Genomic DNA, 6,858 nt, shown 5'->3' with positions numbered 1-6,858 from the left:
GTACAGGTACCCAATGGAAAACTATGCTGCTATAAAAAAGAAGGAACTCCTACCATTTGCAACAGCATGGATGGATGTAGAGAGCATCACTGTAAGCGAAATAAGTCAGTCAGAGAGAGATAAATATCACATGATCTCACTCATTTATGGAATATAGTGAACAACATAAACTGATGAACAAAAACAAATCCAGAAACAGAGAAGCATTGATCAGACCGTCAAACCTCAGAGGGAAGATAGGGGAGGGTGGGGCTAAGGGAGAGAGATCAACCAAAGGACTTGTATGCATTCATATAAGCCTAACCAATGGACACGGACCACAGGGAAGTGAGGGCATGAATGGGGTGGGGGGAAATAGGGTGATAAGGACACATAAGCAATACCTTAATCAATAAAGAAAAAAACTTTTTTAAAGCCTAAGTGTCTGGTCATCCGTTCATCTGTTCAACCAATCAAAGCATAATGTGCCAATGATATGCTACTGCTCGCTATGACGTGCACTGACCACCAGGGGGCAGACACTCCAACTGGTAGATTAATTTGCTGCTGGGGTCCAGCCGATCAGGACTGAGCAAGACAGGCCAGACATGCCCTGGAGCCCTCCCCGGGGTAGGGAGAACATCTCATAGAAAACTATTCCACGAATAAGACCTTCAAAGGTTCTTGCTTGGGACCAGGAGGAAATGTTTAGTCCTCCTCCTGTGGATTGGTCAGGTAACATGCTTACAGGAGACTCTTGATCAATCCCACTGAGCCTGGGCAGCTGAAACTGCTCCCTCAGAAAAGAAAACAAGCTATATTCAAACTGAACATGAATTAGGCCACCTAAAATGGAACTACATTTCGAGGATATGGTAGAGACTGAGTAGTTTGGCTTTGAAGCAGAGATTAATTTACACTCATTGAGTGCCTGATGGTGAAATCTCTAAGAAGAAGGCTCACTAGCCCTATCTATGCTAGCTTTCCTGCCTCCACCCTAAAGACATTCTTTGGATGACACTGCAGGAAGACCAGGAAACCTCAGGAGAGAGGTAGATGGAGGATATTCTCAGAGAGCCTCAGACTGACCACAGCTTCAACAGAACACTGAAAGCCAAACTTAGCTCCTGAAATTGGCTAACCCAAAAGTACCTCCCAGGAGACCTGAAATCAGCAGACAAAACAGTAAGCCTCAGACAATATAAGCTGCCTAGACAAACTTCCTATGACTGGCTTTTTAAAAAATGTTTTATTTGTTTGTTTCTTCTCCTTTTAATATTTTTCTTATTTTTTCTCCTTTATTACTTTGATATTATTATTATTAAGATTTTTGCTCATTTCTCTCATTTCTTTCATATCTCTTATTGTCCTCCTTCCTTTTCTTAAGCATTTTTCCCTTTTTTATTTTCCATTCTTTCTTTTGCTTTTCCTTTCTCTTCTTGTTACCTTTGCATAATATTTTTGCTTTCTTACTCTATCTTCTTGTATTTTTTAACTATTTTCCTTTTTTTTACCCTCTACTCTTATTCTTTCTCTCTATTCTTTCCTCTTAGAATCTCTTTTCTGACCATTTTCTCTTCCAGTATCCTCTTTATTCTTTATTTCACTATTAGCAATATTATCTTTTTCTCTCTCTATTTTTAGTTTAGTATTCATGTTTTCTCTTTCTTTCCTAATTCTCTTTTCTTTTGTGGTGTTTTTTGCTGCTGTTGTCAGGATCTTTTGTATGTTCTTGTTTGTTTCCTGTTTATTTGTTGTTGTTGTTTTGGGGGATGTTTGTTTTGGCTTGTAAGCACCTATTATAGCAGCTCACATAACATGGCAATGGCGAGCCTCACAGTTAACTGACCTGAGAGGAGAGCCCATCCATAAACTGCATAATAACAATCAAGATCCAATTAGAACTAGAAAACCCCAATAATCCTCAAAAGGGGCATGACTAGAGCATACAGCTCAGTAAATATAAGTAAATCACACCACTGAGTCCCACAGGACATTTATTGCAAAAGCCAACACTATAAATCCTAGGAGTCATAGCAACTATATCTAATACAGAGATACAAACACAAAGAGACAACTAAAATGGGGAGACAAGAAACAACTCCAAAATTAAAGAAAAACCAAAAACACACCTAAATAAGATGGAGATAAGCAAGTTATCACATATAGGGTTCAGAGTAATGGTTATAAAGATGTTTAAAGAACAGTGAAAACAAGAAACTTAATAGAACTAATAGTGGGAACTGCAAGGAATTTAGTGGAAGGTACCTCAGCATGAAAAAAAAAATAGAAATTATGACTAAGAATCAGGCAGAAATAAACAATACTACATCTGACATCAAGAATACGCTGAAAGGAATTAAAAGCAAGCTTGATGAAAAAGATGATCAAGTAAGCAAATTAGTAGAGAAGGTAGAAAATAAACTCTTAATCAGAGCATCAAAAAGTAAAAATACTTAAAAATCATGAGAACAGTTTAAGGGAACTATGGGACAACATGAAATAGAACAACATCTGCATCATAGAGGTACCAAAGGAAGGAGACAGGTAGTAAGGTATAGAGAACCTGTTTGAAGAAATAATGACAGAAAACTTCACTAAGCTGGTGAAGGCAAAAGCCAACAGAAACACTTCAGACAAAAAAAAGGAATACTATGAAATATTTAAAGTAATGAAAATCTAGAATCTAAAACCAAGATTACTTTATCAGCAAGTCTATCATTCAAAAATATATAGGAGAGGCTTGAACATGGTGGCTGATGGAACAGCAGGATGCAAGATAGTGTATGAGTGAGAGAGCAAAAGGAGAATGCATGGACATGTGTGGAGTGTCTGTATTTATGAGTGAGGGACAGTTATACTCCACAGGATTGTTGGGGACTGACGGGCCAGGCTCCCCTGGCTGAGCAGCCTCTACTACTGCTGAAATCTCTCCTGGCAGCTGGCTCTGTCACAGAGACTGCACAATCTTGAAGGGGAGAGCAGTCCAACCTTACCTTTAACAGATGAGACCTTGGATACCTCCTGGGACCCTACAATCACAATACCCAGGGACCAGCTCCCTCAGCAACAAACCCACAAACACCGAGACAAGCTGGCGGCCAAATACCCAGTTGGGTCCTGCACCTTCTCAAAGAGAAGATAGAAGGAACAGCTGAATCAAATAACACCCACCCATAACTGGCAAATTAAACACAGCTGGTGAGGCAATCTGTGAACAGAAAGTTCAAAGATCACCTGGAGAGAGACAATGCAGGAGAGAGAGAGGTGCATAACCAGACACCCTGGGAGGAGTGAACATGGGGAGACAAAGAAACAGCCCCCAGAGGTGAGAAAAGGAGGAATCACTGGAAAAGGAAATAGATGAAATGGAGGCAAGCAATTTGTCAGAAAAAGAATTCAGAGTGACAGAAGCCCATCTGCTTTCTCTGCAGAATCACCATGGCAGCTGGGACTCTGTACACATATCCTGAAAACTGGAGAGAATTCAAGGCCCTCATCACCATGCAGTAAGCGGGGCTCAGGTCCACATTCTCTCTGCACCACACCACTTCCACTTTGGCCAAACCAACCACACTCCTGAATTTCTCTGCAAGTTTCCTGCAGGCAAGTTTCCATCATCTGAAGGTGATGATGATCCTGTTTATTTGAGAGCAATGCCATTGCCTAATATGTGAGCAATGAGGACATGTGGGGAAGTAGTCCAGAAGCAGCAGCCCAGGTGCTGCAATGGGTGAGCTTTGCTGATAATGACATAGTGACCCCAGCCAGTACCTGGGTGTTCCCCACCTTGGGCATCATGCACTACAACAAACAGGCCACAGAGGACATGAGGCAAATACTAGCGCTGCTGGATGGTCACTTGAAGTCAAGGACCTTTCTGGTGGGCAAATATGTGACACTGGCTGACATCACAGTTGTCTGCACCCTACTGTGACTCTATAAGCATGTCCTGGAGCCATCTTTCTGCCAGGCTTTCCCCAACACCAACTACTGGTTCCTCACCTGCATTAACCAGCCCCAGTTCTGCACTGTCTTGGGGGAGGTGAAGCTCTGTGAGAAGATGGCCCAGCTTGATAACTAAAAAGTTTTCAGAGAGCCAGCCTAAAAGGGACACCCCTCAGAAGGAAAAAGGACCTTGGGAGGAGAAGCCAAAGCCCCAGGCCAAGCAGAAAGAGGAGAAAAAGGCCACTGTGCCTGCTCCCAAGGAGGAGATGGACAAGTTTGAGCAGGCGCTGGCAGGAGAGCCAATGGCCAAGAAACACTTTACTCACCTGCCCAAGAGTATCTTTGTGTTGTATGAATTCAAGTGCAAGTGCTCCAATGAGGACACACTGTCAGTGGGGCTGCCATACTTTTTGGAGCACTTTGGTAAGAACAGCTGGTCCCTGAGGTACTCTGAGTACCACTTCCCTGAAGATCACACCCAGACCTTCATGAGTTGCAACCTCATCACTGGAATTTTTCAGCTGTTGGACAAGCTAAGGAAGAATGCCTTTGCCAGTATCATCCTCTTTGAAACCAACAACAGCAGCTCCATTTCTGGAGTCTGGGTCTTCCAAGGCCATGAGCTTGCCTTTCTGCTGAGTCCAGACTGGTAGGTGGACTATGAATCATACACGTGAAGGAAGCTGGATCCCGGCAGTGCAGAGACACAGACATTAGTGCGAGAGTACTTTTGCTGGGAGGGGGCCTTCCAACACATGGGTAAAGCCTTCAATTAGGGCAAGATATTCAAGTGAACATCTCTTGCCATTGCCTAGCTGCCTGTACCTGTCCTCCAGGGGGTTGGGGGTAATTAAAGGAAACTGAACATAAAAAAAAAAAATCGGAGCAATGGTCATAAGGATTCTGGAAAACATATTCAATAATATGTGTAAAAATCAAGAGGAAATGAAGAATGGAGAAGAAATTAAAAATGACATTGCTGCATTAAAGAACACAATAGAAAGTATCAACAGTAGACTAGATGAAGTGAAAGACCACATCAGTGAGATAGAAGACAAGGTAGGAAAAAAACACCCAAGCAGAGCAGCAACTGGAAAACAACTTAAAAAACAGAAGAGCACCTAAGGAAACTTTGGGGCAACACAAAATGAAATAACATCTGCATAATAAAGGTGTCAGAAGGAGAGGAAGCTGAGCAAGAAATAGAAAACCTATGCGAAGAAATTATGACAGAAAACTTCCCTGATATTCGGGGGGAAAACATCACACAAGTACAAGAAGCTCACAGAGTCCCAAACAAGATGAACCCAAAAAGGCCAACACCAAGACACATTATAATTACATTGGCAAACACCAATGATGAAGTAAGAATCTTAAAGGCTGCCAGAGAGACAGAAAGTTATGTACAAGGGATCTCCCATCAGACTATCAACTGATTTCTCAACAGAAACACATCAGGCCAGAAGGGAATGGGATGGAATATACAAAGTCATGCAAAGCAAGGGTCAGAATCCAAGAATACTATGCCCAGCAAGGCTATTAATCAAACTTGAGGGTGAAATCAGGAGCTTCACAGACAAAAAAATGACTAAAGAAGTTTATTACCACCAAACCAGCAATGCAAGAAATGCGAAAGGGACTGCTGTAAAAAGAAAAAATAGGCAGGGAAGAAGGAACACAGGCATAAAGAATAAACATGGTGACAAACAAGTACCTATCAATAATACCTTTAAATGTAAATGGATTAAATGCCCCAAACAAAATACATAGGGTAGCTGAATGAATAAGAAAACATGACCCATATATCTGCTGTTTACAGGAGACCCAGCTCAGAAAAAAGGGACTCCCACAGACTGATGATGAAGGGATGGAAAAGATTTTTAAGGAGAATGGAAATGAAAAAAAAAACTGGGATAGCAATATTTATATCTGACATATTAGACCCCAAAGTGAAGGCCATAACAAGAGGTAAGAAAGGCCACTCCATAATACTAATGGGAGCAATTTAAGAAGAAGATATAACTCTGGTAATTATATATGCACCCAATACAGGAGCACCCAAATATATAAAAAATATTCTAGAAGATATCAAGGGAGAGATTGACAGCAATACAGTCATAATAGGGAACTTTAATACCCTACTAACACCACTGGATAGATCCTTTAAACAAAAAAATCAGCAAAGAAACATCAATCCTAAATGACTCACTAGATTAGATGGACTTAATTGACATCTTCAGAACATTTCACCCCAAAGCCACAGAATATACATTCTTCTCAAGTGCACATGGTCATTTTCAAAGATAGAACCACATATTGGGACAATCCAAAATCTATGGGACACTGTGAAAGCAGCCTTGAAAGGGAAGTTTATAGCTCTACAGGCCTACCTCAAAACACAAGAAAATATTATAATAAATTATCTAACTCTACAACTCAAAGACTTAGAGAGAGAGCAAGAGGAAAAGCCCAGCATAAGCAGAAGAAAGGAAATAATAAAGGTCAGAGAGGAAATAAACAACATAGAAACCAAAAAACAGTACAAAAGATTAACAAAACCAAGAGCTAGTTCTTTGAAAGGATAAATAAGATTGATGAACTTCTAGGCAGGCTCACCAAGAAACAAAGAGATCTGACCCAAATAAACAAAATCAGAAATGAAAACGGTGAAGTATCAACTGATCCCACAGAAATACAAAGGATTAAAATAAAATGCTATGAACAACTCTGTTCCAACAAATGGACAACCTAGATGAAATGGGAATATTTTTAGAAAAATACAAGCTCCCAATACTCAATTAGGAAGAAGAAAAATAACCTGAATAGGCCAATAACTACCAAAGAAATTGAAGCAATGATCAAATATGTTCCAGCAATCAAAAGCCCTGCTCCGGATGGCTTTACAGGGGAGTTCTACCAAGCATTCAAAGA

The 6,858-nt window shown here is 40.8% G+C and overlaps 1 pseudogene; it reads left to right on the top strand.

Moving 5' to 3' along the window:
* Window positions 1–3,407: 3,407 nt before the first annotated feature.
* On the top strand, window positions 3,408–4,721 carry LOC102757293 (annotated as a pseudogene).
* Window positions 4,722–6,858: the final 2,137 nt, after the last annotated feature.

This window comes from Myotis davidii, unplaced genomic scaffold (genome assembly GCF_000327345.1).
Source record: "Myotis davidii unplaced genomic scaffold, ASM32734v1 scaffold1049, whole genome shotgun sequence".
Classification (NCBI taxonomy): Eukaryota; Metazoa; Chordata; class Mammalia; order Chiroptera; family Vespertilionidae; genus Myotis; species Myotis davidii.
The sequence above is the reverse complement of the archived record's forward strand: the minus strand, read 5'-3'. Positions and strand labels throughout refer to the sequence as shown.